This window comes from Rhinatrema bivittatum, chromosome 6 (genome assembly GCF_901001135.1).
Source record: "Rhinatrema bivittatum chromosome 6, aRhiBiv1.1, whole genome shotgun sequence".
Lineage (NCBI taxonomy): Eukaryota > Metazoa > Chordata > Amphibia > Gymnophiona > Rhinatrematidae > Rhinatrema > Rhinatrema bivittatum.
The window spans coordinates 5,393,901-5,421,599 of record NC_042620.1 but is presented as its reverse complement, the minus strand read 5'-3'; the positions used below and the strand labels follow the sequence as shown (position 1 = coordinate 5,421,599).

General features: G+C 43.2%; 1 protein-coding gene across 4 annotated transcripts in view; it reads right to left on the bottom strand.

Moving 5' to 3' along the window:
* The window catches only part of DNAJB2 (DnaJ heat shock protein family (Hsp40) member B2), a 497,647-nt gene that overhangs the window by 161,807 nt on the left and 308,141 nt on the right, over positions 1-27,699 (bottom strand). The window contains exon 11 of one of the 4 annotated variants that reach the window (XM_029605002.1): positions 921-1,702. The exons of 1 other annotated variant lie outside the window; for it this stretch is intronic. The gene's annotated coding sequence lies outside the window, so the exon portion shown is untranslated. Of the gene's footprint in view, positions 1-920; positions 1,703-24,207; positions 27,033-27,699 lie in introns of those variants that run through there. 2 more of the 4 variants (XM_029605000.1, XM_029605001.1) reach the window with 2 other exon arrangements.

Sequence of the window (27,699 nt, the reverse complement as noted above, 5' to 3'; positions counted from 1 at the left end):
AAACCATCTCAAAGATTCATCTATCACTAGCAATAAACATGGAGAGGACAATGTTCAAAGTCATTGATCAAAATAAAATGACTTTGCTGCAAGTTATTCCCTCATCCTCACTAAAAACACATGCAAGCCTCCACAGCACACTCACATTAGGGAGACTGCAAGGAGGCATCCCAGAGGTGCAGTTAAGGAAATAACACTTGCAGATACAAAAGAGCAGATGAAACCTACATGGGTGCCTTTAAGGTGCACAGCTTTGATCATTTTCAAAGGGAACATGCCTGTGTTTTTTTCTCTCTGAAGAGGAGTTAACATTTGCATGCTAAAACTGCCCACATACCATAAGAAGCTTGATGGGCAGACTAGATGGACCACTTTGATCCTTTTCTGCCATCAATTCTATGTGACTTTAAAAGTGCAAAGGCTCGCTGCACATGAGTGTTAAGTACACACACACACACACAGGGGCAGATCTTTAAACCTGCGCGCGGGCATAGATTTGTTTGCGCAACCCAGCGCGAACAAATCTACGCCCGATTTTATAACATGCGCGAGCTGCCGCGCGCATGTTATAAAATCCAGGGTCGGCGTGCGCGCAAAGGGGTGCACAAATGTGCAACTTGTGCGTGCCAAGCCGCGCAGCCTTCCTCCATTCCAAGGCCACTCCGAAATCACAGCGGCCTCGGAGGGAACATTCCTTCCGAACCCCCGCACCTTCCCCTCCCTTCCCCTATCTAACCCGCCCTATCTAAAACCCCCTCCTAACTTTTATTGTAGAAGTTACATCTGCCGGCTCTGCAGACCCCGGCACAGGCTGCTGTGCTGGAGGACTCGGGACTGCCCCTTCCCGCCCCTTTTTCGAAGCCCCGTGACATACGCGCATCCCGGGGCGCGCAGGGGCAGCTTTTCGGGGGTTATGCACGTAACCCTTTGAAAATCTGTCCCACACTGTGTAAGTGTACAGGTTCTCTGAAGATGAGTAACACTTGCATGCTAAAATTGCCCATGTACTTTACAAGTACACAGAGTCTCTGAGGATGTGTGTTAACCATATGTAGGCAGTTTTAGTGTGCGTACTTAAGTGTACAGGCTCTCTGAAAGTTGCCTCCTATAAGCATTAGATATTGAAACTATTCTAATACAGATTAAAAAACTTTTTAAAAGCATGAATTATGCAGAAAGGTACAAGAAAAATATTATGAAAGAAAATTCTATCTTTTAACCACTTTAGAAAGTACAAATGTGTGCTTTATTCCACAAGAAGGAAATCTGGATACCAGAGTTAAAGCAGCGTACACAAACCATGTCTTGCAGTTTGGTTGTGGCTCTCAGATTTTAAAACAGATTATTTTCTCATTCCATCAAGTGAATGTACAGAACCAACAACTCAGATGGAAGCCACAAACAACCTCTCTCCATATACAAGAACCCCAAAATTAAGATTTCTAGAGGAATTACTATGACCAAAAATTTATTTATTTTAATAGGCATAATTTTCTGCCTGGATACAATTTAGAACTTATATTTTGCAAATATGAATCTAATAATTGCAATCTCACAAACGTAGCTATCAGTATTTTCCTTTATCAAACTCCTATAAAGCAGATAGTGGGCATCCACTCCAGCACTAAGAAGCATGCACTTTCAGACAGAACAATGGAATCGGGGTAATTCTCTTAGAGCTCAGGTGAAATGTCACTGAAGTCTGTGGAGGCAAATAACGCAGGAAGGATAAGATTTAAAGTGATGATGCAGAAGTCCGGTCCAGCCTCAGAACTTACTCTTATCTGGTTCATAACAGTTTAGCTGTAGAGGAGCTAGGAAGGCTTGTATTTAATGGCTAGGAAATATCTTAAAATGCATAATCACATGCACTACTTTATACCCTGCTATTTGTACCTTCCTCATTGTCCCTATACATTCAGGAAGGAGGAGTGCTTTATCATCTGTTCCAGCGTTATGCAAACAATTTTCTTCTTTATGGTACATTTAAGCTCGTCTACCAGAAAAGGTAAAGTTACTTTAAAATCAACATTCTGTCAAACCAAATATCCAATCCCATCACCTCCACTCCCCAATTTGAGTATCACTGGTCTCTTTTTTAACCTACAGGTGAAGTTTTCTGAAACAGAAGGGGTTAAATTCAAGAAAAGAGCAGAATTCTTTGCAAACAATGCTGAAAATAAACTAGAAACATTAAACATTTTTTCCTTAAGCTTTAGGTTCAAGCATTCATCATTAGAAGTGGTAGAAGGCATGTTACTAGTGGCATAAGCTGCAGTTACAGCATTTCTACTCTCAATGCCTCCCCGTACATCAGATCTCTCTCTGATAAGAACTAGGGTTTAGCTGGCTTACTTTGGAAATGAGGCTCTTACATTGGCCCTTTTGAAAATTTACCAGAGCAGTGTGTCTAAACTTAGGATCCTAAATTTAGGTTCCTAAACATTGGATGGTTATGGGGGTGGGAGTTAAGGCATGTGTGTGTGTGTGTGTGGCGGGGGGGGGGGGGGGGGGGGGAGATCAGTTGATTTTTAGCACTAGACCCTAACTTAGGAGCCTAAATCTAGGCACATGAATAGCAAGCCTCATTTAGATGTACTGTCAGCTGAAAACTTAGTTTTCTTGGAGTTCACTTTAAATAGGGACCTAAAATCAGGTTCTTAAATCTTCTTTCCCCATTCTATGCCTATTTGAAAAAGGCTCACTAAATATAGGCCTTTGGCTTTTCTAAACATCAGCCCTCTCTATAAGAAAGGAATGAGAATGTGGAACATAAACAGTGCCATGGTGGCTGAGACCAACGCTCCTCTGTCCATGTCACTGGGAAATATACTCATTCCCAGACATCTCACCTTGCTGGCTAACAAGCATTAATGAACTTGTCCATACCTTTTTTAAACCCAGCTATGCTATTAAATTGAACCACATCCTCCACAGCAACTAATTCCACAGATTGTGTATGTTGACTGAAATAAAAAAACATACTCTTACTATTTTAAATCTGCTACCAGTTAGTTTCATGGAGAGTCCCCTAGTTTAAGTCTATTGACCATTACAATCCAGTAATGCTTTCCTAAACTTCTTCTCTAAGCTAAAAGAGCCCTAACCTGTTAAGCCTTTCTTCATAAGGGAGCCAGGCCATATCCTTTACCCACTGCTATTGAAAGCACTGCCCTCAAATGGTTCAAATCTTTCTTATCCAATAGAACACAGTCCCTCTCATGGGCACACAAACCAAGCTGATCCAGAGATCTCATCTGTGGAGTACCTGAAGGGTCAGTGCTTTCTTGATTATTTCAACATTTATATTTGTTCTGTCTACAACCTCATCCAGCTCTCAAACACTGAAAACCACCCAACTCTGCATCAGAATGGGACTGGTCCAATCCTCATCAATCACTGAACTCAATGACTTTTTTTTTTTTTTTTTTTAACCAGCAGTAGGTCAACAACCACAAACTCAAACTAAAATCCTCCAAATAGTAAGTCCTCTAAGCTTACAAGGACATCCTAATAGGATATTGATACTAACAGCATCAAAAAAGAAAAAAAGGTACAAACATGTACTTTTGTATTTCAGATAGATTTTATTATACAGAAAGGGAGGGTAATGTTCAGTGGCACCATATACATTATACATGCAAACTTTACCAAGTATTCTGAAAGCAAACTTGTGTGCGCAAGTTTGCAGTGAAAAGACCAGGGCAATTAGCAAAATACTCGCACACATTCACTCACGCAAAGTTACATACATATTAAGTGCTGTTTCAGCCCCAACGCCAGCCCCTGAAACACCTCTGCTCAATTTGCATAAAGGTATGCAGGTAACCAATTTATGAGCATACTTTTGTAGTTGTACTCATAAGTCTGCATATCCCTGGCAGAATGTGTAAGATGTGTAGCATTTTAAGAATTCGTATCCTTCTCCGCTTGTGATGAGAAATATCTATATATGTCTTCCCAAACTCCCGTGTTCTCATCTACAAAAAAAGTTCTAAATGAACCATTCTATTTTTATCATTTATAATAAAATATATATAGAAGAACGAGGCTAGTTTCATATTATTGGTGCATGCCTCCACGGCCTTGCATCCTTCTTGTACTCTAATCATCAACTTGCCTCCTTCCTCCTTTTGTGCTTTTTATTTATTTTATAAAGTGATATAATACAAAAAAATTTTTTAAAAAACAATTATAATCTCCACTGTGCATGAAAAAGGATAATCTAATTTATGTTTTTCTGTCGAATACTTCAATTACGCTATCCCCTTGCTTGTGGAAGATTATGTCTTAATCTCCGTTTGTATGCGCCTTACACCTTTCCTTTAAGTTCCCCAAAAGGGTTTTGTGAACGCCATGATCTTATATCTTAGACTACCAATGTCCAAATAAAAACTGTTAAAGACTTATCTCCCGACACAGCTGCGTTTCGTTCTTTCTTCGTCAGGGGAGTGTGTCCATTCCTGTTGTCTGTTCCTTGGTTAATCCAAAATTTATAGCTTGTTTATTATTTGTTCCGGCTGTCCGTCTCTCTCTCTGGCATATAAGCTCCGAGTGGCGGCGTTTTTTAGCGCTTCAACTGTGCTTTAAAAGCTAGTCAGCAGATCACACCTCGACCAATGGGGTTGGATGCGTGTAACGTGCTGCGTCATCCTCGCAAACGTTTACTGATTGGTGGACTCAAAGTAAAAACACCGCTTATCCCAAGTAAACATATATAAGTGCCCCTTCCTTTTTAGATTAAACTCGCCCATTCTACTTCTTCGTTTAATCCTCGTGGTGCCACGGTATTCAACCGAAAGATCCATTGTTGTTCAATGTAGTTCAATTTCCTCCTTTCATCTCCACCTGTATTGTTGCTGTCCACTTTGTCAATGACTGTCCATCTTAATTGATCAAACACATGATCGTGTTCAATACAATGCTGCACCATCGGTGCTTCCACTGTTTTTGTATTTAATTTCGATCTATGCTCGATCAATCGAGTTCTTATAACTCTTGATGTCCTACCTATGTAATTTTTAGGACAAGGGCACTGGATCAAATAGATCACATTTTTTGATGTACAGTCAGTATCTCTTTTTCTCATTATACAGTATCCTGTAACGGGATCCTTCCATTCATTACCCTCAATGGTGGTTTTGCACATGTCACATCGTTGACATGCCCTGTGATTTCCTCTTATGATTTTCTCTTCAGTTTCTCTAATAATGTCTGCATGAACCACCATGTCTTTTATATTAGATCCCCTCGTTGTGGCTATTAATGGAAATTCTTCAAAAACCTCATATACTGATAAAATGGGCCAATGTTTTCTTATGGAAGCTGTAATGGATGCCGTTGCTGTACTTTGAGGAATGATGCAGGTTAATCTACCTTGTTCCTTCTTGTTTCGATATTGGAGCAATTGATTACGGTCAGAATATTTTGCTCTTTTATATGCTCTATTTATGATTTTTTTAGGATATCCTCTATCCTTAAATTTGTTCTTCAAATATTCTGCTTGTCTTTCAAATTCTTCAGCGGTGGAACAGATTCTTTTATATCTAAAGAATTGGCTTGCCGGTAATCCTTGCTTCAATGACAACGAATGATGACTGTGATATTTCAGTAGTGTATTTCTCTCAGTCTTCTTGTGATGTACAGTTGTCTCCAATATTTGTCCTTTTCGTTCTATTAGTACATCTAAATAGGAAATTTTTTGTAGACTGCTCTCCGATGTGAACTTTAAATTCACATCCACTGAGTTTATCCACAGTAGAAATTTATCCAATTCTTTTTTAGTTGACATCCAAAGCAAAAAGACGTCGTCTATATATCGACGCCAGTATCTAATCTTGGACCACCATTGAGATTTGTAAACATGCTGTTCCTCAAATTGAGTTACATAAATATTTGCAACTGAAGGTGCTAGCGATGACCCCATAGCAATTCCATGGGATTGGTGATAATACTTATCACCAAATCTGAAATAGTTGTTAGTCAATACTAATTCCAAAAGCTGTTGTAAAAAATGTAGGGGTATACGCTGCTGCCTTTCTTTGGCCAACTGTGTCATAACAACCTGTATGGCTTCTTGTTGCGGTATTTGCATATATAAGGATTGGATATCCATAGTAATCAACCAACATTCTCCATGTGTAATCTGAACTTCTGCGATTTCCTTCAAAAACTGAATTGTGTCTTTCAAATATGATTTTGCTCCAACCACTATTGATTGTAAGATCTTGTCATGTAGAATTGCCGGTGGCTCCAGTACTGTGTTTCGAAGTGAAACAATTGGTCTTATCGGAGGAGGCATAATTTCTTTATGTACCTTTGGCACAGAGTATATCAATGGAATTTTAGGATGTTTATTTTGTAGAAATCGTTTCTCCTTAAGTGTTAAAAACGGCACTTCTTCTGTAAGATCTTGAATGGACTCTATTAATGTTTGGGTGGGATCCTTGTCCAGAATGTGATAATATTTCTGATCTTCTAAATGCTGTAACATTGTAGCTCTATAAGTGGAAATGTCCTGTACCACAATGGCACCTCCCTTGTCAGCTGGTTTAATTACTAATTGTCGTTCATTAGATAATGTTTGTAGGGCTGTCCTCAATTCCTTAGTGAGGTTATGATATCTAGGTGTTTCTTTCTTCTCCATGATTTCAAGATCTCTCAGGATCATATGTTTAAACGTGATGATATGTGGATCTATAGGGCCCTGAGGTACCCAACGTGATTTAGGGCGGACAATCGAAATTGAACTACATTGAACAACAATGGATCTTTCGGTTGAATACCGTGGCACCACGAGGATTAAACGAAGAAGTAGAATGGGCGAGTTTAATCTAAAAAGGAAGGGGCACTTATATATGTTTACTTGGGATAAGCGGTGTTTTTACTTTGAGTCCACCAATCAGTAAACGTTTGCGAGGATGACGCAGCACGTTACACGCATCCAACCCCATTGGTCGAGGTGTGATCTGCTGACTAGCTTTTAAAGCACAGTTGAAGCGCTAAAAAACGCCGCCACTCGGAGCTTATATGCCAGAGAGAGAGACGGACAGCCGGAACAAATAATAAACAAGCTATAAATTTTGGATTAACCAAGGAACAGACAACAGGAATGGACACACTCCCCTGACGAAGAAAGAACGAAACGCAGCTGTGTCGGGAGATAAGTCTTTAACAGTTTTTATTTGGACATTGGTAGTCTAAGATATAAGATCATGGCGTTCACAAAACCCTTTTGGGGAACTTAAAGGAAAGGTGTAAGGCGCATACAAACGGAGATTAAGACATAATCTTCCACAAGCAAGGGGATAGCGTAATTGAAGTATTCGACAGAAAAACATAAATTAGATTATCCTTTTTCATGCACAGTGGAGATTATAATTGTTTTTTAAAAAATTTTTTTTGTATTATATCACTTTATAAAATAAATAAAAAGCACAAAAGGAGGAAGGAGGCAAGTTGATGATTAGAGTACAAGAAGGATGCAAGGCCGTGGAGGCATGCACCAATAATATGAAACTAGCCTCGTTCTTCTATATATATTTTATTATAAATGATAAAAATAGAATGGTTCATTTAGAACTTTTTTTGTAGATGAGAACACGGGAGTTTAGCATTTTAAGAAAACATGAGTGATCAGATGAAGCACATTAAAAATATTGTATATCACAGAATAACAGAATTAAACCACAGCAATAAGGGAAATAATAAAATGTCCCAGTTCCAAAGTTTGCATACCCTTCGTTCTTAATATCATGTGTTGTCCCCTTTTACATCAGTGACAGCTTGCAGTCTTTTGTGATAGTTGTGAATGCGGCTCTTTATTTTCTCATACGGGCTGCCCATTCTTCTTGGTAAAAAGCCTCCAGATCCTGTAACTCCTTTAGCTGTCTAGCAGGAACTGCGTGTTTGAGTTCTCCCCAAAGTGGCTCAATGATGTTGAGGTCAGAGACTGATGGGCACCTTCACTTTCTTCTGCTGCAGCCGCTGAAGGGTCAACTTGGCCTTATGTTTCAGTGTCATGTTGGAAAGTCCAAGTGCACCCCATAGGCACTTCCTGGCTGATAAATGCAAATTCTCCTCCCATATTTTCTGATAAAATGTTGCATTCATCCTGCCATCAATTTTGACTAAATTCTCTGTGCCGCTGTAGCTCACATAACCCCAAAACAGCAGAGCCACCTCCATGCTTCACAGTACGGATGGTGCGCTGCTCTTCATAGCATTTTTGGTTGTGACCATAAAGTTCAATTTTGGTCTCATCACTCCAAATTATTTTGTTCCAGAAGTTTTGAGGCTTCTCTAGGTGCTGCTTGGCGTATTGTAAGCGGGCTTTTTGTGGCATTGGTGCAGCAGTGGCTTTTTTTCTGGCAACTCTACCATGCAGCCCATTTTTGTTCAAGTATCTCCTTATTGTGCATGCTGAAACACCCTCGCCACTTTGTTTCAGAAAAGCCTGTATTTCAGTAGAAGTTGCTTGTGGGATTTTCTCTGCATCCTGACAAATTTTCCTGGCAGTTATGTTTGAAATCTTTCTTGGTCTACCTTGATATTAACAAATCCCATAATTTTCCACTTGATGATATCTTTTTATATCCTTTTCCTGATTGACAAAGTTAACTAATTTTGCTCACAGATCCTTTGACAGTTATTTTGCTTTCCCCAAAGTCAATGCAGCCCTGGATGAAATGCACAAGGGTTTCTCAAGAGCCAAGAAACTCATTGACTATTTATACGCAGACACCAATTACAATTTAAAAAAAAAGTACAAGTTGCCATCTCAACCTGTGTGTCAACTTGAGTATATATTATCAGCCCAAACATTCAAGAGTATACAAACTTTTGAACTGGACTATTTTATTATTTACCTTATTGTTATGGTTTAATGATTGTGCTATTTTGTGATACATAATAGTTCCAATTTGAAATACATTAAAAATAACAGACTTGTTTTGTCTGATCACTCGTGTTTTCTTAAAATGCTTCACATCTTACAAATTCTGCCGGGCTATGTAAACTTATGAGCACAACTGTACATATACTCAGACCCAGGCTATTATAGTACAGCCATTTACACGCGTAAAACCCAGTTTTTAAGCACATAAATGACCTTGAAAATTACTCTTAAATGTTGTTTCACAAAAGTAGAAACTTAAATCGATAAATGCATATACACTATATAGTGACCTCTACTAACCTAAACCCAACTCAGTTTGAAAATCTGATAAGAACCCAATATTTGTTAAGTGGTAAAATATGTCTAAGGCATAAACATCTTTACTTTCTGGGCTCAATATTTGGCAAATTAATACACAGTCTGGTGTCCTCCACTGCTCAAACCATGGAATAAATTATTTTCAAATTTCATTTGAAGTTGTTTAATGTATGGTGACCACCTTATTTATATTCAAAACACGAAATCTCTGAATGAACCATAGCACAATTCTAAATTCATTTTGAGTATTTTCTCTCTCCTGTGTAGGTTTGACAGAGCTGCAATCAAGATGGCATGGCTAGGTGTGTTTATAAAAGCAGAATGATATTGCTTGTTATTAGTTATAACAGACAATTCAGGTTTTATCCTCTTTCTTTTCATCCAGCCAGACCAGTCCAGACATATGGGTTATGCACCCCCAACCAGCAGGTGGAGACAGATTAAGACTAATGACTTGCTGTCATCACACCATATAGTCTCCTGCACTGACCTCTATCTCTAGCAGATGGTAGGAGTGTAATCTGTGCTCTGCACCAAGGATTGCTTCAAATTTTGTGCTGCTCCTAAAGTGAAAAGTTTCATGCTCCCTCCCTCTGTTGAGCGCAGTCATGGGCCCAGGGCTTCTTTTTTTCAGATTAGAGGTATAGCTGATGATAGCTGTTTCCTTCTTCCATTTCCATCTCCTCAAAAAAAAGTCAAGTTTCTTGGTTGATATATTGTAATAAAGTAAAGAAAAAAATGTAATGAAGCCAGGAAGCAGTTTGAGGCAGTTCCTGTGGTCAGCGCAACTGTGATAGTAAAAGCAAGTTCGCTTACCGTAAACGGTATTTCCATAGAAAGCAGGATGAATTAGCCATACTGTCATGGGATCTGTCAATCAGGTCCGGGAGGCGGAGCTTGTCAAAGCACAGATCAGAGCTTTGCTCTCTGTGGCTGCGCGTGTGTTCCCGCGCAGGAAAGTAACGGAATCTCCTCAGTCTGTGATTAAGCCTTAGTGTAGTCGAAGACTTGGTGACTGCCAGGGAGGAGGGTGGGTCAGCATGGCTAATTCATCCTGCTATCTACGGAAACACCATTTACAGTAAGCAAACTTGCTTTTTCCCATCGATAGCAGGGCTGAATTAGCCATGCTGTCATGGGAGTTCTAAGCTCCCGATCACGCTGTTTTTGATATATATTTTTATACGTGATCTTTGACAGTGTGGCAGTCACCATGGACAGGAGGATAGAGACTGCAGGATTGCTTGCCCTATCTTCGCAGCAGTAGCTGCTTGCTGATCAAGGCAGTAGTGAGATGTGAAGGTATGGAGCGATGACCATGTAGCTGCCTTGCAAATGTCTATGGGTTGCACATTCCGTAGGTGTGCCAATGAGGCTGCTACTGCTCTGACTTGGTGAGCTTTTGGCTCTGAATGTAGTTGTAGCTTTTGTTTATTGTAACAGAATTTGATGCACTGTGCTATCCAGCTGGAGATGGTGCGTTTAGCCACTGGTAATCCAGGTGCCTTTGGGTCAAAGGAGACAAAGAGTTGAGAAACACAGGAGTACGAGTTTGTTCTTTCTTTGTAGTATGCTAAAGCTCTTTTACAATCCAGTGTATGCAGTAGTTTTTCCCTATCATTTGCATGAGGTTTAGGGAAAAAGGTGGGCTATTCCATGGCTGATTGAGGTGGAATTGGGAAACCACTTTTGGTAGGAAGGATGGGTGAGTTCGGAGAACTACCTTTTGGTGATGAAATTGTAAATATGGAGAATAATGGACCAAGGCCTGCAATTCACTAACTCTTCCTGCTGATGTTACTGCAACCAAGAATACCACTTTTCATGTGAGGTATTTAATATGTGCCGAGTCCATGGGTTCAAATGGGGAAAGCATGAGCTGTTCCAGAACTATGTTGAGGTTCCATGGAACTGGAGGCTTAGAGATCAGAGGATGAATGTGGGTGAGCCCCTTAATGAAGCGAGATAGTAAGGGGTGATTGGATATAGGAATATTGTTAACTGGTCTATGATATGCCCCTATGGCACTGAGATGAACTCTGATGGATGATTTTTTATTTATTTTATTTATTTAACAGTTTTTTATACCGACCTTCATAGTAAATAACCATATCGGATCGGTTTACATTTAACAAAGGGTATAACTGGAGAAACAATTCAAGTAAACGAAAGATAACAATAGGTAGGAATAGGTCAAAGTTACAATCAACAGGGAAAGAGAACTTGGAGGTTTGCGACAAGCTGGAAAGAAGATAAGGCAGGAAATAAGTATAAAGTGTTACCATAGAGCGTATGGGTTAAAAGCTTAAAAGGTGCTTTAACCTGGAAGTGTCAGAGTCCATTGATGTTGCTAGACCAGCTGTATATAATGTATGAAGATAATCAATGAGCAACTCAGATGTGCAGTCCAATGGTGGTCACCTTTGGAAGTGCACCAGGTAGAGTAACGTTTCCATTTATAGCTGTAATTTTTTCTTGTTGAGAGTTTCCTGGATTCTAACAAGATGAATTGTGCCGAGGTGGAAACTCCTTGTTCTGTTAGAAGGAGTCTCTCAATCTCCATGCTGTCAAGTGTAGAGATGAGTGTAGCGGGTGTAGAAGCGTCCCTTGATCTTGGCAGAGAAGATCTTGTCAATTCGGTAATCGAATTGGATCCATGATGGATAGTCTGAGAAGGAAACTGTACCACGGAGGAAAAGCGTATATGAGGCCTGTCATCCACGGGATGAGGAAGGCATCTTGAGCGATCCTGAATTGGCTTGGTCTTATCCAGCAGAAGTTTGGAACTTGAGCATTGATCTCTGTTGCAAAGAGATCTATTGAAGGTGTCCCCCACTGCATGAATATGTCTTGGGCTATTTCTGTATTGAGTGCCCATTCGTGAGGATGAAAGATGTGGCTTAGCTTGTCCGCTATTGTGTTTGCAACTCCTGGTAGGTAAGTTGCCTGGAGATGTATGCAATTTCGGTGAGCATGTTCGAACATTGTCAAGGTCTCCTTGCAAAAGGACCATGAACCGGACCCTCCTTGTTTGTTGATGTAAAACATCGTGACTTGGTTGTCCGTGTAGATCATGACCCTGCGTCCTTTCAGGTGGTCTTAGAACACTCGTAATGCATTGCGAATCGCTCTGAGTTCCAATAAATTTATTTGCAGGTTCTGTTCCGAGATTGTCCATAACCCTTGTGTTTCGTAAATCTCGAGGTGTGCACCCCAGCCCTTGCGAGACGCATCTGTGGTTAATACTGCGTTGTGAGGAGAGGAACTGAACAATGCTCCCTTGGATAGGGTGGAGTGTAGGAGCCACCATGTTAAATCTTTCCTCATTTCGGCAGTCAATGATAAATTCTGTGTCAATGGTTGTGAGTGTTGTTTCCACTGACGTTTCAAGTCCCATTGCAGGCGTCTCATGTGTAGCCTGGTGTTGGGAACCATGAAATTCGCTGCTGCCATGTGGCCGAGGACTACTAAAACCTGTTTCGCTGAAGGTCTCCGAGTATGGTTCAAGGTATGTAACAGAAGACGGAATCGTGATATTCTGTCGCTTGGTAGGAATGCCCTGTTGCACGTAGTGTCCAGGCATGCTCCTGTGAACTGTAACTGTTGTGTTGGTTGTAGGTGTGATTTCTGAAAATTGATCACCAATCCTAATTCTTGCAAGCATTGAATCACTCGATGGAGGTGCTCGAGTAAGATGTTTGGAGTTGGGGCGATTATGAGCCAATCGTCCAGATATGGGAAGATGGTTATACCTTGTTGTCTGAGATGAGCCATCACCACTACCATGCATTTGGTGAACACCCTGGGTGCAGCCGATAGTCCAAAGGGGAGAACTTTGTACTGGTAGTGTTGATGCCTGTAGCGAAAGCATAGGTAACGCCACGAGGATGGATGGATTGGAATGTGTGTGTAAGCATCCTTCAGGTCGATGGAAGACATCCAATCATTGGTTTTAATCAGAGGAAGGATTGATTTCAATGATACCATTTTGAATTTCTCTTTGGTGAGAAATTGGTTCAATTCCCTTAGGTCTAGGATGGGGTGAAGGCCACCCGACTTCTTGGGTATAAGGAAGTATGGGGAATAAAATCCTACTGATTGGGTTCCTGGGTAAATTTGTTGAATTGTCTATTTGCGAAGCAAAGCAATTTCCTCCCCCAGTTGTGGTTGGAAGTTGTGAATCTTGAAAGTGGAAAGATGAGGTAATATGGTTTTGTGACAAATTGGAGTTGGTAACCATGACGTACTATCTCCAAAACCCATTGATCGGATGTTATTCTCTCCCAGGCTGTCAGGCAGGAATGAATCCTGCCGGGTGGTGCTTGATGTTGTGGTGGTGGCTGAGTAACTAAAAAGATGAAGTTGCTTTCACTGTAGTAGCCGGTTGTTGTGCCTGCTGTCTCTGATTACTTGGTTTACCTCTACGTTGGTTTGAGGTATTCTGTTGTGGAGCAGGACGCTGGTATGCAGGGGTAAGTCTGTGTACAAAAGGACTGGTAAAATCTGTAGGGTCTCCTGGCATAGGATTGCCTAGGAGTAGATACAAAATAACGACGTGTGGTCAAATAGTTAGGATGTGATGTTAATGATTGTACTGCTAGAGCTTCTTCCTTTAGTTTACCCACTGTGTCCTGAAATCGTTCTCCGAACAGGTTATCTCCTGTACATGGGAGGTTTGTTAGTTTCTCATGCAAATCTTCATGTATGGAACTTGATCGTAACCATGCTAGTCTGCGGGCTGCGATGGCTGTTGCTGATGCCCTAGACGATGTTTCATATGCTCCATAGATTGACCTCAAAAGGTGACAAGAACACTCTTCCATGTCATGAAGCGGTGGGGGTATCTGATCCGCAGTCGAGGAAAGCATACCTTTTATAGCTTGCATGCACTCATATAGGTATTGTACCATGTAGAATTGATGGTGCATAATTCGGGCATTCAACATTGAGTTATGATATATTTTCCTGCCAAACTAATCCAAATATTTGTTGTCTTTGCCTGGTGGGTATGAGGAATGTGACTTCGTTTTCTTAAATCTTTGCATCGCCGACTCTACTACAATTGAAGCATGAGGTAATTGTGGTACAGAGTACGGTGATGTTTTCCTCATACGGAATTTTATGTCTGTTTTCCTGGAAACTGCTGCAATTGCGTAAGGTGTTTCCCAGGACTTTTGTAAGACTGAATGCAAGAGCTCTTGTGGTGGAAGAGATGTTTGTTCCCCTGGAGTGTCAAAAAGTTTTAGGAGACCAAGGGTTTCTGACCTAAGGTCTGTCTCTTTTTGGACCTCTAGATGCAGTATTGTACCCAATTTTTCCAGAAATTTTGGGTATGTGAGGTCTTCTGGAGGGGAATACGGCTCCTGAGGTTGTTCCTGCGGATCTGATGGGAATCCCATAGATGATGATGGGGATGTTTGCGGTGAAGGAGAATCAAATGATGTATTTCATTTATAATTTGGTGAAGCTGGTCGGTTTGTTATGGGAGATGTCGGAGGCTTCACCGACTGTTCTCTATTAGTCTGCATCTTATGTTCCGGAGAACTATCAGCAGCAATATTAGTCATTTTGAATGATGACTGAAGAGTTTCATAAAACCCTGCTAAGGATTGGGACAACTGATAAAATGCCTCTTTTGTACGAGGGGGCATTATTGTATGATCATCTGGTTCTTGTGAGCCACATGCTTTAGGGTGCATTGGTGTGTTCTGAGGTAAAGTAGTGTATACTTTATGGTCTTTCCATTTTTCGTCACATATGATGTCCCTCGAATCCTCTGAAGCTGTAGAAGCGGTAGAGGAAGCAACTTGTATTACCTCTCTGTGAGAGAAGGTATTTGAAGTTGGTATATGAGATGATTTAGAAGTCAAAGGGCTTACTTCCCATGTTGCACTCCTCTTTGTCGACTTTTTGTGGTGGGAGTGTCGTGAGTGCTTATGATAATAGTGTGACGAGAGTCTGTATGACTTCTCTGTGAAGACGGTGATCGTTTTCTACGTTTTATTGTAAACTCTGTCGAATTATCTCTCTCTCGAAGAAAGGGAAGTACCGGAACAAGGTGAGGTTATTGATGGAGAGGCTGAAGAAGACCTGTGAGAGGGTCCACGCCTTCGTTTCAACTCATTTTGTAATACATGAGATAGGTGCTCATGTGCTTTATGCGCGGATTTGGATTTATGCACGGATCTAGACTTGTGCGCATATCTTTCTATTTCCATATGCGCAAGAGTGATCGGCGCCGATGTGTCCGGCGCCGTGCGCATAGATATGGATGGCGCCGGGCGCACAGGTGGTGCCAGCGCCATGCATGCAGATGTCGATGGCGCCGTACGCATAGGGTTTCCTATGGTTGTGTGCATGGACTGCTTTAGCGCCTTGTGCGCCAATGTCTTCGGCGCCCTGCGCACAGAAATCTTCTGCACCGTACACGCAGGGTCCTTCGGCGTCGTGCGCACAAATGTCTTCGGCGCCATGCGCATAGAAATGTTGTGTGCCGATACTTCTTCAGGCGCTGAAGTGTTATGCACCAACACTTTTGTATGCGCAGAGGTTTTTGGCGCCGAGATTTTTGGCGCCAATGTGTCCTGCGCCGGCGAGTATGGTACTATGGACTTTTGAAAATCCGATGGCCTTTGTCGGCTTGTCATCTCCTTACCTCCAAGATTGGAGGACTGAGGATCCCACGTTGATGCCCTCTTTTTTGAGGGAGCCGATAAAATCGCAGGGCAAGGGACGAATGAGCCTCCGATGGCTCCGGTGAGGCAAAAAGTTCCTGAAGTCTGTAGGCCCTTTGCTTCAGTGCCCTTGGTGACATCCTCGAGCAAAATTCACAATCTTCCCGATTGTGATCTGGTCCTAGGCATCGGTAACATCGGTCATGGCCATCCGTGACCAACATTACCTTGCCGCAATTACAAGGCTTAAACCCCGATTTTGACATGTTTTGTTTTAGTAATGCTGAGGAGAAGAATAGCTCCGCGCGCGGAAAGAACAGACTGAGGAGATTCTGTTCCTTTCCTGCGCGGGAACACACGCGCAGCCGCAGAGAGCAAAGCTCTGATCTCTGCTTTGACAAGCTCCGCCTCCCGGACCTGATTGACAGATCCCATGACAGCATGGCTAATTCAGCCCTGCTATCGACGGGAAAAAGGTAAGTGAATATTTTTCAAATTAATCTTCTTTACCTCACTTTTCAGCTGCTAGTAGGCATGGCGCTTGCAATGGCAGCTCAGTTTGGCCTCAAATGAAGACAGAACTGTGTAAAGCATGCATTTCACACCAGCAATTACCAAAAGGGGCCACAGTGTGCCAGGTGTGCACTGAGGATGACACAAAGCAGAACAGAGCAGTCTGCTCTCAGGGGGCGGGGGGAATTGCATTGGTGGTAGATCTGGTTGATCAAGTTCCTGTCACTGTATTTACTACCAAGGCAGGAATGACAGCCATTCCCAAATAATGCTGTGCTGGAGGCAATTCGGAGCCGCCTGCATGGTTTCATATGACACAGGAAGCAGCCCAGGACCTTCAGGGACAGTGTTAGTTTTTACATTTAAAGGAACAGATGAATTCTTCTCCAATCAATGTACCCTCCTCTTCCTGGGCTGCAATTTCTTCTGAGTTTTTAAAGTACCTGCATCGGGCATTTGTAATGGGGCAGACTTCAGCTCCAAGGCCCTCTTCAGGGATACCATCTCCTCAAAGTATTCTCCTAGGTATATCAGATGCAAGAAAACAAGGCCTGAGGAAGAGGGAGATGTAGAGGATAGTAAGTCAGGTACAGCCCTGTTAGATCTTAAGGAGCTGAAGGACAGTGATAGTGATTATCAGGTGGAGGAGGGTGAAAACCTTCCAGTGGATATGGGTGACTAATATGGTAAGGCTTTTCTACAAAGATGAATCAGTGGAAAAGCCTCACTTTATATCTCATTCCTAACAGCTACTGAATACTGCAGAGGTTAAAATACAAGAGAAACCAAAGGAATCCGAGGATCCTATCATGACAGTTTAAGAAAGCCTTCTAAGTTCTTTCTCTTACACAGATTGTCTGCAGACAATTGATATCCTGCAGCTAATTTTAAAGGTGGTCAAGGTCTGTCAAAAAGATATTCTTTAATTCCTCTTGAGAGGGACAGACTTACGTTTGCCAAGATGGATGCTCTAGTGTGTGTGGTTACTAAGCAAACCACTACTCCTGTGGAAGAAGGTAGTGCTCTTAGAGATGTTCAAGCTAGAAAAATAGAGCCTCTCCTTAAGCAAGCCTTTGAAGCCTCCAGTATGGTGCTTCAGATAGCAGATACAGTTGTATTGGAGCTAGGGTGCAACTGCACCTGTTGCCGAAGATCCAGAAGACTCTAGAGCAGGGATGGCCAACTCTGGTCCTCGAGAGCCACAAATAGGCCATGTTTTCAGGATATTCACAATAAATATGCATGAGAGAGATTTACATTCAATGGAGGCAGTGCATGCAAATCTCTCTCATGCATATTAATTGTGGATATCCCGAAAACCTGGTCTGTTTGTGACTCTCGAAGACCTGAGTTGGCCACCTCTGCTCTAGACCTTGATGGCTTCCAGCAAGAATGTGAAAATAAAAAGATGTCAGCAGAAGAGAAGAAAAGGGCTTAGCTAGCTTGACTGCTTTGGTTCAAGACTGGCTCTTGAAGGGTCTGCTTTATGTTTTTCCTCCATGGTCACTGTTGGGCAGAGTCATTCAGAAAACTTCCTCTCACTGGAGTCGTCATTCTAGTAGCTCCTGATTGGCCAAGGCACCCTTGGAATGTGAATCTGATCAGATTATGGGATAGGACTCCACTGTTGTTCCATCAGGAAAGGGGCCTACTGTTTCAGCAACTAAAGTTACACAAAGATCCAGGTCGATTTTGTCTTACAGTTTGGACCTTGAGCAGTCGCATTTGATAAAGAAAAGTTATTCTCATCAAGTAATTCAGATGCTTTTGCATTCTAAAAATAATTCTTCTTCCTTAGCGTATGCAAGAGTTTGGTACATTTTTGAAAAACTGGGATTCTAAGGATATATCAACAAGCAGAGCACTCCAGAGGGAATGGAGGAGTAGCCTAGTGGTTAGAGCAGTGGCTATGACCCAGGGAAGCCAGGGGTCAAATCCCACTGTTGCTCCTTGGGACCTTGGGCAAGTCACTTCACCCTCTGTTGCCTCAGGTACAAAATTATATTGTGAGCCCTCTGGGAACAGGGAAATACCTGTAGTACCTGAATGTAAGCTGCTTTGAAGTGCCAAAAAGCAGAATATAAATAAAAATCATTACCATGTGTTCTTCAATTTTTGCAAGACTGCACAACGGGTGCAGATATAATCCTGACACCAGTGCTATGGCCTCCTGGAGAAATGAGGGGATCATAATCTTAGTACATCAAAACACCTTCTGGCAGATCAACAGATTCATGAAGGCAGATTTAGCAAATGTTGCTTACCTGTAACAGGTGTGTCTTCAGTCTTGTTAAAAAGCTACAGGTAGTGCCAAAAATAAAATAAGAAAACACTACGAACCCAACACCGCAGGGCGGCGGGCGGGTTTCATGAGGACTAACATTCTGCTGTCCTGTGAGAACACCTGTTACAGGTAAGCAACATTTGCTTTCTCACAGGACAAGCAGGATGGTAGTCCTCACATATGGGCAAGTACCGTGCTGAGGATGTCCGAGTATGCACCAAATGTACTCAGGCGTGCAAGGCACTAGGCCTGGGATGAAATTTGGCCGAGGGCATACTGAACCCCACCGGGCAGGCGGAAGGGTGTTGGTACGTCACGTTGTAAATAGGTTGCGCAAGACAGACGGGCCGAAGATGGAATCTTGTCTTCCGGCTTTGTCTAAGCAATAATGGACTGTAAAGGTATGGAGAGAACTCCAGGTGGCAGCCCTGCAAATGTCAGGAAGCGGCACCAAGCGTAGGTGTGCTACTGAAGTTGCCATGGACCTCACAGATTGTGCTTTAACACGGTCTTGAAGTGGAATGCCCGCTTGCTGATAGCAAAAGGATATGCAGTCTGCCAACCAGGAGGAGAGAGTCTGTTTACCCACAGGCTGCCCCAATTTGATAGGATGGAAAGAGACAAACAATTGAGTGCTTTTCCTGTGGGCAGCTGTAGGTCTAGGTAGAACACTAGAGCCCGTTTGCAGTCTAGGGTATGCAGAGCCTGCTCTCCTGGATTGGAATGGGGCCTGGGGAAAAAAGGTAGGTAGTATAATGGATTGATTGAGATGAAACTCCGAAACTACCTTAGGCAAGAATTTAGGGTGACTGTGGAGTACTGCCCGGTCCTTCAGAAGTTTAGTGTAAGGCGGATAGGTAACTAGAGCCTGTAATTCACTAACTCTGCGAGCGGAAGTGATTGCCAAAAGGAAAATCACTTTCCATGTGAGATAGAGGGTCACAGGGTTGAAGAGGCTCGAATGGTGGTTTCATGAGCCGACCCAAAACCATGTTGAGGTCCCAAAAAGGGGCCGGAGGAAGGAGAGGAGGCTTGAGGTGAAGCAAGCCCTTCAAAAAACGTGTTACAAGGGGCTGTGCTGAAATGGGAACGTCCCCGACACCTTTATGGAAGGTGGCTACCGCATTGACATGCATCTTGATGGAAGTTTTTAGACCTGACTCTGATAAGGTCAGGTCTAAAAACAGAGATAGTCCAAAAACTTCGTGATAGGACAGGTAAAGGGGTCAAGGGACTGAGAAGAGCACCATGACATAAACCTGTTCCATTTGTAAGAGTAAGATTTTCTCGTGGTAGGCTTCCGTGAAGCAATGAAGACATGGGAAACTGGTTCAGAAAGGTTAAGTGGCTGAAGGATTAACCTTTCAACATCCATGCCATCAGGGACAAAGCTTGAAGGTTGGGGTGGCGTAGGCATCAAATGAGTGATTAGAAGCGGGTCCTTTCCCAAGGGAATGTGCCTGCTAATGGAGAGATCCTGAAGTATTGGAAACCACACTTGGCGTGGCCAGTGAGGAGCTATCAGGATCATGGTTCCCTTGTCCTGACATAACTTCACGAGAGTCTTCGAGAGAAGTGGAAGTGGAGGGAATGCATAAAGGAAACCAGTTGTCCATGAGAGGGAGAACGCATCTCTTGGCTGCTAGTGTTGGCTGCGAGTGAGAGAGCAGAAGTTCTCTACTTTGCAGTTTTGAGGTGACGCAAAGAGGTCTATTTGAGAATAACCCCATTGTTGGAAGTTCGAGTTCACTACTGAGGGGTTGAGAGACCACTCGTGTGGTTGAAAGGTGCGACTCAGCTTGTCTGCCAACACATTGTCCACTTCCGGCAAGTAGGTGGCCCTGAGGTACATCGAGTGGGAGAGGGCCTCTGCCCGTATTTGCACAGCTTCTTGACACAGAAGGTAGGAGCCCATCCCTCCCTGTTTGTTGATGTACCACATGGCCACCTGGCTGTCCATCTGGATCAGGATGACTTGATTGGAGAGGCGATCCTGAAATAACCTGAGAGCATATCTGATTGTTCGAAGCTCCAGGAAAGTTATTTGGTGTTTGGCTTCCTCTGGAGACCAAGATCCTTGTGTCTGCAGATCGGCCACATGGGCTCCCCAGCCGAGATTGGAAGCATCGGTGGTGAGTGTTATTTGAGGGTCTGGAGCCTGGAAGGGAAGATTTGGAGGAGATTGACCTGATTTCTCCACCAGGCGAGAGACTGACGGAGTGAGTCGGTTATGAGGACAATGGTCGACAGGGGTGAATGGATTGAGTCCATTGTGACTTTAGAGTCCACTGCATGACTCTCATGGCCAATCAGGCCATTGGGGTGACCTGAACTTAGGACACCATGTTTCCCAGGAGGATGAGAAAGTGGTGTACAGTCGCGGAGTGCTGAGACTGAAGCTGGTGTGCAAGAGACACGAGAGTGAGAGCTTGCTGTCGAAGCAGAAGAGCCTTTGCCTGCAAGGTGTCCAAGTCTGCCCCAATGAACGATAAGGTTTGAGATGGGACTAAGTAGGATTTGTCATAGTTGACGAGAAATCCGAGCGAAATTAGAGTGTGTAGGGTAAGATGTAGGGACGACAGAGCAGCTTGCTGAGTGGGAGCCCTGATTAACCAATCATCTAGATAGGGTAGACGAGGATACCTTGAGTCCTGAGGAAGGCTGCAACTACGATGAGGCATTTTGTGAAGACTCATGGTGCAGACGAGAGGCCGAATGGAAGCACTCGGTACTGATAGTGCTTGGGGCCTACTAGAAACCTCAGGGATTTGCGATGGTATGGAATTATCGCGATATGAGTGTATGCGTCCTAGAGGTCTAGAGAGCAGAGCCAGTCTCCTCTTTGTAGAAGAGGAAGAAGAGAGCCCTAGGTTACCATTTTGAACTTCTCTCGCTGGAGGTACTTGTTGAGGGCACGTAGGTCCAGAATTGGACGAACACCCCCCGATTTTTTTGGGGATTAGAAAGTACCGGGAATAGAACCCTAGGCAGTGTTGAGAGTAGGGTACTGGTTCTATTGCCTTGGCTTGAGGAGGAGGGAGACCTCCTGTTCCAGAAGGATGGAGTGATTGGATGTTCTCCACGTTGGTAGAGGTGGGGAGTCCGGTGGAATGGAAAGAAAGTTCAGATGATAACCCTGAGCAATTATCGCCAGGTCCCACTGGTCTGAGGTGATCGATTGCAACCTGTTGTTGAAATGGCACAATCGACCTCCCACTGGTATGTGGGGCAATGGAGCTGGCTGCTGCTCTCTATGCAGGAGTCAAAAACCGGAAGCAGGACCTGGTTGAGGAGCTGCTTGTGATTTTTGTTTTCGTATCTGATGAGATTGGGTTTTTTTAAGCGGTCTCGTAGAACGGGTTCTAGGTGGTGGCGGGGAGGATTTCTTCAGGCGGAAGAATTACTTCTTAGAGTCCTTTCAGAAGGACTGTTTTGAAGAGTACTCAGAAGGCATCAGAGAGAGCTGTCTTAGGGTCTCATGATGGTCTTTGAGTTCCGCCACTGTTCGTTGAATCTGCTCGCCAAACAGATTATCTCCTACAAAAGGCAGGTCGGATAACCTGTCTTGTACTTCAGGGCGAAGGTCGGAAGACTTGAGCCAGGCCTGCTAAGGCAGGGAATCTGTCAAGTCTTGTATCTGCTTAAATAAGACCCTATTATATTGGGTCATATAGAGCTGATAAGAGGCAATTCTGGAGATGAGCATTGATCCCTGGAAGACACGGCGACCAATGGCATCTAGAAATTTCTGTTCCTTGCCTGGGGGAAAGGAAGTGTGAGGTTTTGATCTCCTTGCTCTTTTCTGGACAGATTCTACAACCACAGATTGGTGATCCAATTGAGGTTTGTGAAAGCCTGGAGCTGACTGTACGAGATAGGTGGTGTCAGCTTTCCTGGTGACTGGAGCAACAGAGCCAGGATGTTCCCAGTTCTTTTTGAGGAGATCCAGAAGAACCTGGTGGATAGGGATGGAGGTTATTTCCTTGGGAGCATCCAGGAATTGTAGCAACTCCATTATTTGATGCCTATCGTCCTGTTCAGACTGTAATTGGAAAGGAACCAATTCAGACATCTCCTTCACAAAATTTATAAAGGAAAGGTCCTCTGGAGGAGAACGCTTTCTGCTTTCAACAGGTGAAGGTGGTGAAGGCAAATCATCGGTGTCTGGTGAAGAATCATCAGTCCAGATATCATAGGAATCAGCACCTGCTCCTCTAGGGACTAGAGGAGGACGGGGCGGTGGGATCCCTGAAGGTCCTGGTCGAGGCTCCGAAGGACTCGAAGGAATAACTGGAGGCACCGACGAAGGCATCAAGGGTATCCATGAATGGCTCTGTGGCGCCGACGGACGTATCGGCACAGATAGATGGATCGGTGGCACTGGACATATTGGCATCGATGCCTGAGGCATCGGCAGAACTCCTGATGGAGGGATGCGGAAAAGTATTTCTCCTCCCGATGACAAAGTAAGCGGGGAGGGCACCGGAGCCATCGGTGACCCAGGGTCCATCGGTGGAAAAGCGGCCATGAGTGCTTCCATCCTCGAGAGCAGCGGTGCCAATGCTGCTGGAATCAGGTCAGTGGTCGGTTCCACAATCGGTACCGGTGTTGGTGCCGGAGGAACTTGGAGTCGATGCATTGCCTTGTCGGTGGCCTCCTGAACCATCCAGTCCAGTTCATCTCGGAGACCTGGAGCAAGCCCTGGCTCTGGAACAGAAGGAGGCAGAGGCATAGCCGGAGGGACCACCATTAAAGGCGGAGTCGGGTGAGGGTTGCCTTGGTGACCCGGTCGCCGAAAAAGTCGGTGCCTTTTCTGGACGGGATTTCTTTGACTGCGGCTCAGACGATGGCAAGGTCGATGATTTCGCTCCCTTGATGGTCCGAGACTTTCGATGCTGGTCCTGAGGGGGAGTAGATGGTGTTAAAGGCCGAGAGGTCGTCTATGCTGGACGGTCACTGGCCAGTGGTCGATACTGGCGTGAAGTTGACAGTGCCGGTTCTGACGACGTCGATGCAATGGACAGGGTTGGTGTTTGAGCATGGAAGAGAAGTTCCATCTTCTCCATTCTGGCCTTGCAACCTTTTGGTGTCATTAGGGCACATTTGGTGCAGGTTAGGACATCATGCTCACATCAGAGACACATTACACAGACTTTGTGGGGGTCTGTAATTGACATGGTGCGATTACAGTCCGGGCACCGGTGGAACCCCGACGCCATGACCATGAAAAAATTGAGCCGTGGTACAGTTGACAGCCAGTAGGCCACGAAGGCCAAACTCGACTGTAATCGACGGAAAACGGGTAAAAAAAACTTACCGGAGTACCGTGGCTTGAAAAAGTTGAAGGAGGGACCCCTGTGGGGTAAATTAAATTTTAGTAATTCCGTGAGGAAAATTCCTGTCAGGAATCTGTGCAGAGCTCCTTAACCACGTGGCTACTGCTGCGCGGAAAAAAGAAGACTGAAGGGGGATCCCTGCTGGCTGCAGGATTAGTGCCATGCTGGGCATGCCCAGTAGGGGCCAGTCAAAGTTCTGGAAACTTTGACAGAAGTGTTCCGTGATTGGGCTCCATCCTCTGATGTCACCCATATGTGAGGACTACCATCCTGCTTGTCCTGTGAGAAATAGCAGCTACTTTATCGAAATCTATCCTTATAGTTGCCTGCTGGCATACGCAGGTGCATGAAATAGCTATGATAGAGAAGTTTACCTATTTGATCAGATGGAATATGTTTTTGTATGATAAGATATGGATGCTTTATTGGTCTTACTGGGCAGGGAGAGACAAATTGAAGGCTGTGTCCATTGTTCCTCATGTTCAGTGCCCACATGGGCCTATAATGCTCCAATTGGAAACACAGGCCATTTTGAAAGCATTGGATATGTATAGATGTATAGTCTGATTATACTGAAAAAGTTATAACAAAAAGATGTTATGTTACTGTTGAAAACAAAAAGAAAAAGTTACAAAAGAAAAAGTAGCAGCAATTGCTTGTTTTCAGGGATGCATTTTGGTTCAACCTCTATCTTCCCATCTAGACTGTCTTATTTCTTGGAGATGTAAATCATATCAGACTGCTGATTAGAGATCATGTTCCATCTTGGAATTTAAATCTAGTGACTTCCTATTTGAGGGAAGCTCCTTTAAAAGAGATTTCAGTTAAACTATTAACTTTAAAGGTGGTTTTCTTTGTTGCCATTTGTTCAGCAAGGCACATTTCAGAGTTACACCTCTGCCTTGTAGAGAGCTGTCCTTGTTGATTACAAAGGACATGGTGAGATTCAGATCATACCTTTGTTTCTTCCCAAGGTGAGTTCCATATTTCATCTTAGTCAAGTGATGTCTCTCCCTTCCTTTCACAGGGAGGTGTGTGCATATGTATATTCTATGCTTCATCACTTAGATGCAAGAAGATTTCTTTTACATTACTTAATATATCAACAAGTTTCAGGAAGTCTGATTCTCTTTTTCCTGTTTAAGGGACATAGAAAAGGTTTGGCTGTTTTTAAGGTGAAAATGATGCACTGGATAAAAGAGGTAATAGATGCAATTTATATGAATAAGGGTTTATGCTTACCTAATCAGATTAAAGCTCATTCCACTACAGCACAGGCAACATTGTGGGTAGAACTTATAATTTAGTTATTCCTTTATTATGGTTTAAAAAAAGTTTTCTTATAGCTTTCCAGTTAATTCATATCTTACTGGAAGCCCCATAACTGGTGGTGGGAGAGAGGGGTAATTATTTCTTAGCTGTTGCAGAGTTTAATGGCAGGCTGGAGGACAGCATGGGAGCCTATAAGGTGTGACACCAGCAAATTGTTAGTCTTCATCTCCATCTGCTGGTTGGGATGCATAACCCTTAACATCTGGACTGGTCTGGCTGGATTCAAGGAAAGGAAATTATTAGGCAAGAACAAAATTTCACCTGTGGCAAAAATTTATTATATATAATAAAATCTATTTTAGATACAAGAGTAATGTTTGTACTCAATGATTTTTTCATATTTAATTTGATTGTAGTTAGGGTGCCTCTCCTTATATTGGCAGCATTTTTCCTTCTCTCCTTTTTCTCCTTCAAGCAAGGTAATCCATTCTCCCAGTCCTACAATTAGCATCCCATTACCTTAACCCTGGCAATGGCTCTATGCTTTTCTCAGGTACTCTACCTTATGAAGCCCACTGACATGTGTGAGTCTTAACGTGCTTTCTAAATGCTTATCTACATGAGTTATAGTTTTATTCATCTAAAATACAATCACAGACACTGCTGCACCGATGACTTGGAAATAGCAAGCCTGACACGCACACATACATATCTCATACACATTTATACAAGATGTGCAGACTCAGTTTGCCAATCCAGATCCAGTTTAACATTGAGGGGTTAAGAAAGTCTTATAATAAAGAAACCTGTACAAAGTGAAAGATGCAAGTTGCCCAATTTTCAAGGGTCTGATTAAAACTATTTTGATAATCAGTTTGAGGGCCAAGACCATCTTCACCACACAGTGAGCCAGAGCTTGCTCTCAGCAGACGTTAGCAGAAAAACAATAACATTAGGCCCATCCAAATGAGGGATATCATCTGACTCTGAACACCTACAATGAAGGTGTACTAGCAATGTGAATCAAAACACAGAAAATGCAGAATTAGTGACAAAATGCGATCCACACTCCTTTTCCCCTTCAGACAGTTTTTTTGGGTGTTTTGACAAATAATGCACCATGAATTCTAGACTCGCACCGCAGACTCAATGATGGGTTTAAAATATTTCTTTTTTTTTGCAAACTCATGGTTTTCCAAGTATTATGCTAAAAGCCTACCTGCTTGCCCACCCACTCACCCATCAGCATGCTTCTACCTTGGAACAGCCCAAGGGAAGCAAACAAAGGCTGAATAAACAGTGATCCGCAGGATCTGTAGCAGTGAAATGGCAGGCATATGCACAGGTCACAGTCCGTGAATATTAAAAGCATAGGTTCTTCAAAGCAGTGTAGCGATGGATCCTGCCCCATCCCCACAATGATTGTCCAGCAACTGCACCAAAGCCCCATTCCAAACAGACTTCAAAGGACTGCAGCCCGTTTCTTCTGTGGAGTGGTGTGATCACTAGGCCTACAGTGCAGATGCTGTGCTCCCCCTGTTGCACTTCAGGTCACAGCAGTCACATGCATGGTCAGAATTTTGGCATATCTTTAGCTAGAGCGAGTGGTTTCTCCAAGTTATCAAACTAAACACAGGAAAGGGGAAGGAGCTTGGAAGTGGTGCCCTGGTTAGCAACACAGCCTTCCTTAAGGTGTTTATTGCAAAGCAGTATCTCTTCCAAAAGTTAGACCACTCCTGCTGAGAAAAGCAAATAACCACACAGCAAATGAATCATTAATGAGCTCTTGTGAGCGCCTGGGGAAAGAAATGTGATCATAACAATGCACAGCACACAGTGATGACATCATAATCCAGCAAGATTAGCAGCCAACACAAATTTAGAAAAATGTCTTCTTGGAAAAAGTAAAAGCTATCACTCCTCTAATTCTAATTCATTCCTTCTCTATCTCCCACATTGCCCCCTAAAGTAAATGAAAAATGCAACAGCCAAAAACGGGTTTGTTTTTCTAAAATTCCACCTTCCCCTCCAGTCCTTCCACTTCCCCACTCCTCTGTCTCAGTCCCTTCTTGATTCCATGCTGAAACTTCTTTTTAATAACCAGGTTTAGCCTTTCCCACACAGACACTTCAAGAGGCTTTCCAGTGGTCTTCATACAATCCGCCAGCTCATTCTTGGAGATGTAAACCGTTGAGATGGTTATTTAACTTAACGACGGTATAGAAAAGTTTTTAAATAAATAAAATAAATAAATAAAGATGTACAAATGGCCACTAAGTCATTCCTCAGAGAAGAACACAAACTACCCTTGGATCTTAGCCAGAAGGCATCACCTCCCCTCAACAGCTGTCAAGAAAAGAAGCTTAAAGGAAAAATAATTAAGATGGGTAGAAAGAACTGCACAGT